This window comes from Rhineura floridana, chromosome 3 (genome assembly GCF_030035675.1).
Source record: "Rhineura floridana isolate rRhiFlo1 chromosome 3, rRhiFlo1.hap2, whole genome shotgun sequence".
Taxonomy (NCBI): Eukaryota; Metazoa; Chordata; class Lepidosauria; order Squamata; family Rhineuridae; genus Rhineura; species Rhineura floridana.
This window is the reverse complement of record NC_084482.1, coordinates 228,717,100-228,731,762: the sequence shown is the minus strand read 5'-3', so window position 1 is coordinate 228,731,762 and position 14,663 is coordinate 228,717,100.

The following is a 14,663-nucleotide window of genomic DNA, read 5'->3' as shown; positions in this document are numbered from 1 at the left end:
AAGATAGGGAAGGAAATGAAATCCAGCTAGAACAGGCTTTTATTAATCATGAGCCACTGGAAGGTTACAGGTCAGGTCACAGGGAAATAAACCGATATTAAAATCATATCAAGTCCAAATACATTGCCATCCTAACAAACCTGAGTATATACATTTACTTAAATCACCCAATTTCAATGAGTAATAATGGACAGTGGTCTTAGTGGGAAGAGGATAGCTGCACAAAGCTATAAAATCATGCTAGAAGCCCAAATGGGGTCCCCGTGTGTGACTACAAGACTTTGGGGGGATGATCTACAGATACAAATAGAGGATTAGCAATGGGGTGCCCTTTGGTCTGCTAAACCTCTTAAGTCAGTGTCAGTGGCTTTACAGGAGACTTCCCCCCTCCCGCCTAAATTTGTTATAGGTGCTATTGTATTCCAGTACAGCTCTGTTGAACGGTATCAACATTTAGCTCACACTGTCAGAGGGGATGCTGACTTAAGGGTGCCTCTTTCCACCTTTGGAGGACGTGACCACGCATTGAGTCTTTCAGGATGATGGTCCACAAGGAATTGGCTGGGGTAACAGGAGAAAGTGTTGCATTTTCAGGGGAATTGTTTTGGTTATCGTTATACGAGGGGTGAAATCGGACTGTTACCTTTAAGGACTTAGTATCCTTATTACTGATTGCTGCGAGGCAAACAGTTGTTCAAAGATGGAGAGACCTGGAAGGGTTAGACTTTGCAAGCTGGCTAAGGAATATCCACACTGTTGCTCTGATGAAGAAGAATACCCACAACCTGCGTTTTCTACAAGGAGGAGAGCAGGCAGAGACATCCAGTGCCATTTGGTGCAAATGTATAGAATCATAGAATAGTAGAGTTGGAAGGGGCCTCTAAGGCCATCAAGTCCAACCCCCTGCTCAATGCAGGAATCCAAATCAAAGTATTCCCAAAAGATGGCTGTCCAACTGCCTCTTGAAGGCCTCCAGGGTAGGAGAGCCCACTACCTCTCTAGGTCATTGGTTCCATTGTCATATGGCTCTAATGGTTAGGACGTTTTTTCTGATGTCCAGTCGAAATCTGGCTTCCTGCAACTTGAGCCCATTATTCCGTGTCCTGCACTCTGGGATGATCGAGAAGAGATCCCGGCCCTCCTCGGTGTAACAACCTTTCATGTACTTGAAGAGTGCTATCATATCTCCCCTCAGTCTTCTCTTCTCCAGGCTGAACATGTCCAGTTCTTTCAGTGTCTCCTCATAGGCCTTTGTTTCCAGTCCCCTCATCATGTTTGTTGCCCTGCTCTGAACCCGTTCCAGTTTGTCTGCTTCCTTCTTGAAGTGCAGAGACCAGAACTGGACACAGCACCCAAGATGAGACCTAACCAGTGCTGAATAGAGGAGAACTAATACTTCATGCGATTTGGAAACTATACTTCTGTTAATGCAGCCTAAAATAGCATTTGCCTTTTTTGCAGCGACATTGCACTGTTGGCTCATATTCAGCTTGTGATCAACGACAGTTCCAAGATCCTTCTCACATGTATTGCGTATGCTTCAGAAAATGATTTACACTGTTAATTGTCAGCAGCAGCTCAACAGATAATGGTTTCCTTGAAATTGTTTAATTGATTTCTCTTGAATATATTTGATGGTTGAAATTCTAGTATAATGCAGAGGGAGGGAGTTGGGGCAATGGTTGTCTGGGGTATTTCTGTATTTCTTATCTCTTCCATTCTTTTTTGTTTTCTTTTATTTTCTGTACTGCTTTGTTTGTTGATTCATAATAAAAACCAAGAAAAATAAATATAAATTGACTTAAATGACTTACAGCATTCACTTCACTGTATATTATTGCAAGATGTTCATTTACCCTCCGCAGGTACTTTAAGAGTTGGAGGGCACCTTCCCTATTCGTGTGCGTGTGTGTGTGTGTGTTACAAATGTAAGTAATCCTTTGGCGACAGGGCGTAGTAGGAACCTCTGCGCCTGCGCCCTGGATTTGCACAAGGGGCAGAGCCTGCAAGACGTTTGCCCAGAGCGCAGCTGGTATTCAGTCCTCCAGCGGTGGAAGGAACTGAGCTCTGTTTCCTAGAGAGGCAGGATGTTGTCATGAAAATGGGAGGGAGGCAAGAGTGAAACAAGGAAGCAAACAGGCTTGATTGATTGCCAAGGAGGAGGAGGAGGAGGAAGGAGGCTGGATCGTGATAGCTGATAGGGCTGGCGCTCCTGTCGAAACCCTGGTTGAACTGTGGAATGCACAAATGACCCGGGCAGTTGACATGATCGCTCCTGTGCGCCCTCTCCTATGCAGAGCTCATGCAGCTCCATGGTTTACTCTGGAGCTGAGAGCGATGGAGCAACATAGGAGACGGCTTGAGTGCAACTGGAGGCTTACTCCTGACGGATGCAATTATACACTGGTAAGTGCCTATACCAAGTTGTATTTAGGGGCAGTGAGAGCAGCAAAAAAGCAGTATTTTGCTGACACTATTAGAACATCTATTTGCCGTCCAGCGGAGCTTTTTAAAATTGTCCGAGGACTATTACATTCTGGCCCTAGGGACATGGTAGCACCATCAGAGGCCCGCTGCAATGCTTTTGCTCGACACTTCCAAGAAAAAATCTTTTGCATCCGTCGGGACTTAGACTCCAACATTATAACGGTTGAATCAAATGAGGTATCCGGAACACAGCCTTGTCCTGATTTGTTGGATGAATTTCAGTTGGTGCAGCTTGAGGATGTTGACAAGGTGCTTGGACAGGTTTGTGCAACCACTTCTGTGCTGGATCCTTGCCCTTCTTGGCTAATAAAAGCTAGCAGGGATGGAACAGTCAGCTGGGCCAGGGAAGTGATTAATGCCTCTCTGGAGGGGGTTGCTCCCTGGCTGCCTGAAAGAGGCAGTGATGACACCACTCCTGAAGAGACCTTCCCTGGACCCAGAAAACTATAACAATTACAGGCCGGTAGCAAATATCCCATTTCTGGGCAAGGTCCTGGAACGAGTGGTTGCGGATCAGCTCCAGACACTCTTGGATGAGACTGATTACCTGGATCCATTTCAATCGGGTTTCAGGCCCGGTTTTGGCACTGAGACAGCCTTGGTCGCCCTGTATGATGACCTTTGTCGGGAGAAAGACAGGGGGAGTGTAACCCTGTTGATTCTCCTTGATTTATCAGCGGCTTTTGATACCATCGACCATGGTATCCTTCTGGGGAGACTCTCTGATTTGGGAGTTGGAGGTACTGCTTGGCAGTGGTTCCACTCCTACTTGGCGGGTCGTCGCCAGAAGGTAGTGCATGGGGAGTACTGCTCGACACCCTGGGTCCTCCAGTATGGAGTTCCGCAGGGGTCAGTTCTATGCCCCATGCTTTTCAACATCTACATGAAGCCACTGGGTACGGTCATTAGGAGTTTTGGAGTGCGTTGTCACCAGTATGCTGATGACACGCAGCTCTACTTCTCCTTTTCATCTTTTTCAGGTGAGGCTGTCGATGTGCTGAATCGGTGCCTGGTTGCGACAATGGACTGGATAAGAGCTAATAAACTGAGGCTCAATCCAGACAAGACTGAAATGCTGTTAGTGGGTGGTTCTTCTGACCAGATGATGGATGTGCGACCGGTTCTGGATGGGGTTGCACTCCCCCTGCAAGAGCAGATTCGTAGCTTGGGCATTCTTTTCGAACCATCCTTGTCACTTGAGGCTCAGGTAGCCTCGGTGGCACGGAATGCTTTTTACCAACTTCGGTTGGTGGCCCAGCTATGCCCCTATCTGGACAGAGACAACCTTGCTTCAGTCATTCACGCTCTGGTAACTTCTAAATTGGATTACTGTAATGCACTCTACGTGGGGCTACCTCTGAAGACGGTTCGGAAACTGCAGCTCGTGCAAAATGCAGCGGCCAGATTGTTAACTGCGACCAGGAGGTCCGAACATATAACACCGATTCTGGCCCGCTTGCACTGGCTGCCTATTTGTTTCTGGGCCCAATTCAAGGTGTTGGTTTTAACCTATAAAGCCTTACACAGCATGGGACCACAATACCTGCTGGAACGCCTCTCCCGATATGAACCTACCCATACACTCCGATCAATATCGAAGGCCCTCCTCCGGGCACCTACTCAGAGAGAAGCTCGGAGGGTAGCGACAAGAAAAAGGGCCTTCTCAGTGGTGGCCCCCGAGTTATGGAATAATCTCCCCCTTGAAGTACGCCTGGCGCCAACGTTAATAATCTTTCGGCGCCAGGTTAAAACGTTTCTCTTCTCCCAGGCATTTTAAATTTTAAATTTAAATTTTGAAATTAAAATCTTAAATTTAATTTAATTATGTAACCATTTTTAATCATTTAATCATTCTACACCATTGCATTTGTATTTACACTCTATTTTTAGCATTTAGTATATTAGTATTTTAATGTTTAGTATTTTCTGAGTTTCTAAATTGTATCTTGATGTTTTATTCTGTTGTGAACCGCCCAGAGAGCTTCGGCTATGGGGCGGTATAGAAATCTAATCATAATTAAAAATAATAAATAAATCGTGGCGAGTACTCAAGACAAAGAAAGAGGTGCAGCAGTGGGGCTGAGAAAGGGTCAGGAGTTTGCATTTGGGGGGTGAAAAGAGGGGGAGATCCTTCCCCCACATCTCCCCCGGGAATTCATGGGGGGGAGTCGCATGCATGCAACCCAGCTGCAACATTGGGGGCCGAACAGCTGCAGCGCTTCCATTGTTCGATCCTCTTTGAAGCGCCCCAGGTGTTGGGGCTAAGAAAGCTGGCCTACCTCACTGGGCTGCTGTGTGAGAACAGAAGGGGAGCAGGAGCAGGTGTCCCCCTCCCCAAACGGCTTGGACAAGAAAGCAAACCCCTCAAAAGAGAGTAAGCAAGCAAATAAGTGAGCAATATTTTCTCCAGGTACAAACGGGGCTGTTTTATTGTCCATTCTGTCCACAGTATGTTTCTGTGAGCCCATTTCTGCACTGCGGTAGTTCCTGGGAGGAAACACACTTTTTTTAGAATCATAGAGTTGAAGGGGCCTGTAAGACCATCCAGCCGAACCCCCAGCTCAGTGCTTACCCTCTCCCCCAAATGTACTTGGCCTCTTCTTCTGGTCTCCTCAAACCTCCCCCACATTGTAGATTCTCTCTCTCTCTCACTCACTCACTAGGACAATTATTTCCCTGCTTTCCTGACCTTACAACCTCGTTGCTGCTGCTGAAGGTTGGGGAGGGTGAGATCAGCCTCCATTTCCCACTCTGGGGCCCTTGGAGGACGGTCTGAATAAACATGTGTGGCCAGCAAATAAGCTCAACTCAGTCGTCCAAACTGCAGCCCTGTGAGGTAGGCAAGAGTGGTGTCAGCCTCCTGCTTTGCGCCCGAACTGCTCACTTTAGAGAAGAAGCCAGTTTTATTTCTTTCATTATAAATTAATGATCAGGAAGTCATTTACTTGAAGAATTGGGAAGAGTGGCCATGGATGACATTATTGAAAATTGGCTGCATTTTTGTGAGCTTTGTGGAAACAGAGAAAGGTGCCTTATGTTGACTTGGTCCACCTAGCTCAGAATTGTCTGCACTGAGTGGCAGCTGCTGTCCCGGGTTTCAAGCAGGGAGCCTTTCCCAGTCCTGCCTGGAGATGCTGCTGAGAATTGAACCCAGGACTTTTTGCATGCAAGGCAGATGCCCTTCACCTAAATGGCCCTGTTGAGAAGTTCTGGATTTGATCCTAAAGTTTGCTCTTTTGGGGAATGGCTCAAGGTAATTGCCCTTTCTGCTTGTGGCGTCCACAGCCCTCCAGTTTCAAAACCAGCCGTGGGAAACCTTTCTGGCTGTGCAGGCCGGATCCTTACTGGACCCTCACCTCAGGATCCAACTTTGACGCATGGGAGGAGCTCTTTGAATGCTGTGAGTGATTGAAGCACACCCTGTTGCCCTTCGCCTTTCGAGCTGGACGCAATGGTCTGTGCGGAAGAGGCCGTCTCTTGAGCAGAGGGCATGTTCTTCTTCCAGGGTCTGGTGAACTTTGAGGAGGAGGAGGAGGAGGAGGAGGCAGCAGCTGTGCATTTCACAGAGGAGGAGTGGATCTCCTGGATCCGGGCCAAAGCGCTCCACACAGGGAAGCCATGGAGGAGAATTATGAGATTGGAGCCTCTTTCAGTAAGGAGACACATTTTCATGACTGATAGATGTTGAAGGCCATTTGCGCCAGTGATGCGTGGAGTGGAAAGTTAGTTTCCTATCAGGGATTCTGGGAGCTGTAGTCCAAACTCTACTTCCTCCAGAAGTGTAAATGTGAAGCGCAGCCCTGCTCCCTTTTCGAGGAGGAGGGCGAAGCTCTCAGGGCTGGTTTTCACTCTCTTTGTGACGAGATGATGTTGTCCAAATGAAAACAGCTGGGTTGGCTGAGTTCCACCGTGCCGTCCCCAACAGATAGTTCAGGTTGGGCATCATATCCAGTGAGCACATGTTCTCAAGTGCCAGGCTGGATGCGCAGTGCTTTGACTCGTCTTCCGGTAGGACACACTTTTTACACAGCTCTTACTCTCAGTGTTTAAAGCTCTAAAAGTCAAAACTTAAAAGCGAAAACTCTAATCAACTAGGGAAGTTCGACTCCCAAACTGCTGGGTATAAATTAGAGACAAACATGGGGGTTCTATCTGCTAAAAGTGACTGTAAATCAAGGCGTCACTCCAGCTCTAATAACAAAGCACGCCAGTTGAGACCTCAACCTTAAGATATAAACGGCTGAACTAGCAATAATAAATCAAAACTATTATTAACATACCACCAGAGAGTTTGGAGACCTACTGGAGGCACATAGGACTTTGGAACGGAAACTAGCTCCAACAGTTGTAAACAACTTATCCTTTTAACTTACATTGTATATTTATTTATTTATTTATTTCATTTCATTTCTAGACCGCCCATAGCTACTAGCTCTCTGGGCGGTGTACAAAACGAGATTAAAATACAATATAGAATAAAATCAGTAACAAAGGAACACATTAAACTGAAAACATTAAACATAAAGCATTAAACATTAAAATGCCTGGGAGTATAGCCAGGTCTTAACCTGGCGCCTAAAAGAAAGAACCGTAGGCGCCAGGCGTATTTCCTCCGGTAAGCTGTTCCATAATTCGGGGGCCACCACAGAAAAGGCCCTAGATCTAGTAACAGTCCTCCGGGCATCCTGGTGAGTTGGTACCCGGAGGAGGGCCTTAGATACTGAACGAAGTGAACGGGTAGGTTCATAGCGGGAGAGGCGTTCCACAAGGTATTGCGGTCCCACACCGTGTAAGGCTTTATAGGTCAACACCAGCACCTTGAATCTAGCTCGGAAACAAATAGGTAGCCAGTGCAAGCAAGCCAGGACAGGTGTTATATGCGCAGACCGATTGGTCCTCGTCAACAGCCTGGCTGCCGCATTTTGCACTAGCTGAAGTTTCCGAACAGTCTTCAAGGGCAGCCCTACGTAGAGCGCGTTACAGTAATCCACTCTAGAAGTTACAGAGCGTGTTAATGATCTTAATTTGATGACCAAACAGGAGCTAGGAACAGTCATGGGGGAGGATAAAACACAAGCCAAAATAATGAGCTACTTTTTACCAGTGCATGACTCAGCTCATTTGCTACAACATCTCTCCAAACCACAAGAAATTAACTCCTCTATCCCAAGGGCATATGAATGGACATTAGATCACCCTTTTTCAGTAAAAGCATTTGTTGATAACAGGGCTGCTAAGAGCCTGGCAGAGGAGCTCCAAGATGCTGGTTTTAACTGCAATGACAACTGTGTTAATAACACAATGGACGACGGAATGCCCTCTGAGATCATCACTGTAGATTCATGCCATGACTCCAAGAGTTGTTCACAGTTCTCACAAGAGATGAGCTGCGAGTCCTATTTCTTATCTTCTGCAGCTCACTCCGTTCCTAAACCTACAAGTTGGCAATGACTTCTACATGAAGAATTGAGCATGATCAAAGCATATATTACTGAGACCAACAACCTTCTCACCACTCTGGTCAAATCAATTGGATCTCATCTTGAACAAAATTCTACAGGAGCTAAAACTATCACAACTCCATTGAACACCACTGCCACACAGGAGCCAAATACAGGACGATCTAAGAAGAACAAGAATAAGAGTTTGAACAAATCTGTGAAAACGAACTTCTCAGCACAAGGGAGGAAAAAAGAAACTCAAGAATCTAAGAAACCAAAAAACATCAAAAATAGTAAACCTTCCAATGACAGAAAAATGAACTATAAACCACTGTTTAAATTACTGGAAGCTACCACAAAGGATCAATGTCCTGCTAAAACTAATCCTACTTTCTCCAGAAAGAAAGTCATGCCACCAAACAATGGGGGCACTTCCTCTAGTCATGCCCCACCAAGCAGGGAGCGGGAACTAAGGCACTCGACACTCGCCTCCCAAATGTTTGCACGGACAACTGTGGACAAGTTCCAACAGAGCCCATGGAAATTGATACTACAACCGGACAAACTGGTATTAACTTACAACAAATGTGCATATGGACATTGGCCCACTTTTCCAAGCATTCCGTTCTTGGATAAATGCTTTGCACAATCCCTCTTCCCTTCACATAGGATGAATTATATCAAATCCTTGACCAATATATCTTCTGGATCGGATTACTGCCGCTTGATCGTCACTCTGCACTCCACTGCCATGGCCAATCAAATATATCGCATACGAAATAATCTTAAGGAAAGAGGTATATCAATTCAACGTTATTACAAAAACTCATCAATGCCATCTCCACTATGGCCCAACATTCCACACATATCCAGATTATCCATCTCGGAAACAGAGCTGTCTACAATAGATGAGCTCCATACGACTAACTCACAAGTTAGTTCTTTAATATCAACACAACCCAAGACTCCTTCCAGCGGCATTCAAGAGCTATCCAACCTGATGCATGAATTGGAGCCAGAAGAACTACAACTTGCAGAGCTATACTCACGACTTCCAGAAACCGAACGTATGATGGTTATTAACAAGCTCCAACATCTGATAGAACACCTAGAAAAAACCAAGTCCATCAGGAATCCGGGAAAAGATATTTCCTCCGCACCCTTGTCGGACCCTGTATCTCCTCCCTCCAACTCAACCTATCCGAATATAAAAATTGCAGCTCGTACTAAGTCATCTGGAGCCATTTTCATGGATACAACAAACTCCCTTAACCAAATCAGCGTTGAACACTGAGTTCTTCCTCCCAACTCAGCAGCTTTTCCTTTATTATCTCTTCCCACCCACCCCAAAACAACCCAGGAAAACCAACCGCTACACATCCTATCGTGGAATATTGCGGGCTGGAATGCCAAAGAAAGCAACATAGAACTATGTAATTATCTGAAACATCATGATATAATCCTTCTTCAGGAGACATGAGGTACTACTAGATGAATTTGTTTCTTTTACATTACCAGCAGCTCTGCCCCAAGACAAACGGAAAGGCAGAGCCAAAGGCGGCATGACAGTACTTATTTCCACAACGCTAACAGCTCAGTATACAAAACTTCATTCATGTAATAACCTTGCAATGACGGTCTTGTTAGAATTCAATACTGTTTCCTTTATACTGATTAATGTCTATTTACCACCTACTTCAGTAAGAGCTCACTTAGAGCAAATATGGGAGGAGTTGGAATCATATATTACCGAGTTGGAATCATGGTTTCCCAAAGCTTTACTAATCATTCTGGGTGATTTCAACGCTAGAATTGGACCTAGCAATGACACTCTTTGGACATCGAAACTCTGGAGGGGTGAGGAGAATAACCATTATTTCCCTATATATGATAGATCCTCCAAGGATGTAAGAACTAACTACTCGGGAATCTGTTTGACCCGCCTAGTGGGAAGCCATGGTCTTATTATACTCAATGGTCTAAAGCCTTTAGATACACACACTGAGTATACTTACATATCCGGCAGGGGAAGTAGCGTAATCGACTACGCGATAGTCTCTCACCAGCTGCTACAACAAATAACTAAATTCATAGTAGACACAAGACAAGATAGTGATCACCTCCCCCTATCTTTATTAGTACATTCTAACGATAAATGTAAGGTGGTCAAGGGGTATAATTTGATAGCCAACCAAATGTACTCCTCATTTAGGAGGACCATTTGGTCCACCACTTTGGCCTCTAAGCTAGCCACTTTTATCTCATCTGACTATGCTTTAGACCTTGAAGAGCAAATAGGGGAAACTGACAATCTTCATATGGCTCTTTTTTTTTTTTTTTTTTCAATAATTTTTATTCAAATTTTCATAAAACATACAAGACGAAATCATAAAACATTCAAAGACAAAAAACAAAATCAAAAATAGTTAAACAAAAAAAAAAAAAAAAGAAAAAAAATAAAAATAAAAATAAAAATAAAAAATAAAGAGTAAAATATTGACTTCCCATTTGTCAAAGATCAGATCAGTTATAAGTCTATAATATATAACAATCCTGTCTCTTAAGTCATATTATAAAATCACTTTCCTCCAATAGTTATCTTACTTAATCATCAAATCTCATAAACATTACTTTATTCTTTCCACAAAAAGTCAAAGAGAGGTTTCAATTCTTTAAGAAATATATCTATCAATTTTTTTTCCAGATAAGCATATCAATTAATCCATCTCATTACTAATTATGATAATCTTATTGTCATAACCATAGTCAAAATAAACATTTCAATTAATCCATCACATCAGAATCTGTTAGGTTCAGTAATTTCAGTAGCCATTGTTCTATTATCACTATTAGTTCCATTTTCCATCTTCCATCTTCAGTAGTCTTGTTAAGTCCAGTAATTTCAGTATCCAATCTTCCATTATCAGTATTCCATAATAATCTTGCTGTCAAAGCCATAGTCATATAGTAAGAGTCTGATGGGAATTACCTCTATCCCAAATATTTTCTTGCCATCCATTCTGAATAGGTTGCTGAAATACTGCTGTAAAATCATATCTCTGTTCTTTTTTTCAAAATACACTGGGTCATCTCTTGAAAATTTTTCCATTGTTACATGGCTGCAGTTAATTCCATAAATTTTCTCTATATTGGGCTCCATCACATCATTCCAGTCCAGAAGATTATCCATGCCATTGATAATTTTATCTCTAGAATCTTCATTAATTTCTTCAGAGATAACATTGAGTTCCAAACAATAGATTTTATTTCTAAAGTCCATAGACTCCAAATCTTTTTCCTGTTCCACGTTTGTTCCAATCTCCGGGGTCTCCTCTCTCACAGGGACCCCTGTTCCAGTCTCCAGGGTCTCCTCTCTCACAGGGACCCCTGTTCCAGTCTCCAGGGTCTCCTCTCTCACAAGGACCCCTATGTCTTTAATCTCCTGTGTCTCCAAACAATAGATTTTATTTCTAAAGTCCATAGACTCCAAATCTTTTTCCTGTTCCACGTTTGTTCCAATCTCCGGGGTCTCCTCTCTCACAGGGACCCCTTCCAGGGTCACCTCTCTCACAGGGACCCCTATATCTTTAATCTCCTGCGTCATTTTACTCAATTCAATTTTCAGCTCCTTACAACCCTGTCGCAGGTTTTGTTTCGTTATCTCAATCTCATCCATTATTTTCTGAAACATAGTTATTTCCAGATTCTCAGCCACTTTCTTAATTGCCATTTTAAAAGAAAAATATAGGAAAACCACTTCTTATTTCAGCAACAATTGGGTTAATACTCCAAACTTGGTGACATCACAGTATAAACAGAGCAGACAGCCTTATCTCTCCATAGTTAAGTAAACAAAATGCAGTTCCCAGGATCGAAACAATTAATGGCAGTCGTCAAGAAACAGATTCGTCAAAATAAAATAGACCAAAAAAAGAGTAGTCTCAGACAGTATAATATTCTTCAAAATAAAAATCTGGAATAGAAATCCCTCTTCTGTGTATATCTTTAGAATGCAAATCCAGGACAGCTTTTTGCAACAAAAACAGAGATAAGCTATTAATTAGTGCGTAGCAGAGAGAAGTTATGGCTCCCCAGTGAGATGTCAAAAACCGATCAATCTGGCAAATCTCTTTTAAACAGCAACAATTTAAGTCAAGTAAAAGAAAAATATAGAAAGAAGGGTGCTTGCCTGTTAGTGCGTTCTCTCTTAGAAGATAAGATGAACGTTCGCTTTAACAGATAGAGCTTGCTGTTGAAAATCCGTCCCACCTTCGTCGGCTGGACCTCGTCCCATAAATTAATGAGATCTGGTCGTCCCAACAAAAATAGGCTTTGAGGTTAATCTCTTCGTTTCTCCCTACCCGGGAGAAGTTTAATCAGTCAAAAAAAAAAGAAAAAACTGACTGATATATCTGAATAAGCTTCTTTTGAGGCAGGAGCCCGTCTCAAAAGCAGGCACAGGCTAAGTCACCCTTCCCGGAAGTCAATCTTCATATGGCTCTTAAAGCCTACGATATCCTAAACGCGTCCCTGAATAATCTTTTAACACCTAAGATTTAAAAAAAAAATACCAATGCAAGTGCCCATAGATGGTACGATAAAGAATGTATACAAATTAAGAGTCAATTGAGACAGATATATCGGCAATATCGAGAACAAAAATCCAACACACTGCCCCCTGAGTACTACACCACTAAACAAAAATACAAACTACTAATAGCCTCCAAAAAGAGACAGATAATCCACGAAGGATGGAAACCCCTAATCCACGCTTCAGAGACGAAAAACTCTAAAAAAAATTGGTCCTTAGTCTCAGGAGGCATCAGTCCTAAAAATTTTGCCCCATGTAACATCTCGGCATATATTTGGGAAAAAATTTATACAGATACTTATGGAACATACTCCCCCGAAATACCCCTTCACATATGATTTGGAACAACTACCTAGATGGCCGTCAGTGAAGCAGAGTGAAGTAATAGAACTAATTGGAAAATTAAAATCAGCTAAAGCCCCGGGCTGTGATAACATACCCCCGGAACTACTAAAATGCCATCCTGAATGGTGGGCTCCCGTACTCGCTAATCTTTTCAGTTTGGTAAATAACACAGGTCGAACTCCTGAGATATGGCATGAAGCCATATCATCCCTATTTATAAGAGAGGCCCACGAGAAGATCCATCAAGTTACAGGCCTATTAGTCTCCTTTCAGTGGTAGGGAAATTATATGCCAGTTACCTAAAAGGAAAACTGCTGACCTGGATGGAGGAGGAAGACATTTTGGGATATGAGCAGGCAGGATTTAGGAGAGGCAGACCCGTGCTGGACCACTGCCAACTCCTACATCAACTGGCAGAAAAGTATAGGAATCCAATGGGGAAAGCCTTATTTGTCGCCTTCGTGGATTTAAAATCCGCTTTTGATTCAATCTCAAGGGACATACTCTGGGCCAAGTTGGAAAAAACAACAATAGACAAAAGGCTGTTACTACTAATTTACCACCGCCACCAGCACACCTCCATACATGTACGTTGTGGTAGCAATGGCGATTTAACCAATTAAATACCCACAACAAAAGGAGTTAGGCAAGGTTGTGTGGTGGCCCCCTTGCTTTTCAACCTCTTCCTAAATGACTTGAGATCAAGATATCTATCACCAAAGTTTCACTCCCCCAAAATAGGTGAGCACAGATGCCCAATCTTACTTTACGCAGACGATGCTGCTCTGCTAGCATTTTCAAAAATGGGCCTAAAACGACTCTTAAGAGTTTTCATGGAATACTGCACTGAAAACCATTTAACAATCGATATCCTAGGCTTTTCCAATCGCCCCATAGAGGCAGAGTGGACTATCAAAGGGCAAAAAATTGTTCCAAGTTATAAATAACCTGTCCCTCTTTGGAGGGATACATAAGCCGGCTGGCTGAGGTGGCCTGGGAGACCCAGTGCCTGCAGGAGGAAGAGAGCATCGCCCAAGGGAAGGAGAGGCGGCGGCTGCTGCTGCTGCTGCTGCTGCTGTGGGACCACCACCTCCACCACCTTTCCCTGTAGGACTTCTGCCTGGCAGGACCAGGCCCCAGGTACCCAGCCAGCCAGGACTGATTCTCACCACCTGTCCCTCTTTGGAGGGATACATAAGCCGGCTGGCTGAGGTGGCCTGGGAGACCCAGTGTCTGCAGGAGGAAGAGAGCATCGCCCAAGGGAAGGAGAGGCGGCGGCTGCTGCTTCTGTGGGACCACCACCTCCACCACCCTTCCCTGTAGGACTTCTGCCTGGCAGGACCAGGCCCCAGGTACCCAGCCAGCCAGGACTGATTCTCACCACCTGTCCCTCTTTGGAGGGATACATAAGCCGGCTGGCTGAGGTGGCCTGGGAGACCCAGTGCCTGCAGGAGGAAGAGAGCATCGCCCAAGGGAAGGAGAGGCTGCTGCTGCTGCTGCTGCTGCTGCTGCTGCTGCTGAGGGACCACCACCTCCACCACCCTTCCCTGTGGGACTTCTGCCTGGCAGGACCAGGCCCCAGGTACCCAGCCAGCCAGGACTGATTCTCACCACCTGTCCCTGTTTGGAGGGATACATAAGCCGGCTGGCTGAGGTGGCCTGGGAGACCCAGTGTCTGCAGGAAGAAGAGACCATCGCCCAAGGGAAGGAGAGGTGGCGGCTGCTGCTGCTGCTGTTGTGGGACCACCACCTCCACCACCCTTCCCTGTGGGACTTCTGCCTGGCAGGACCAGGCCCCA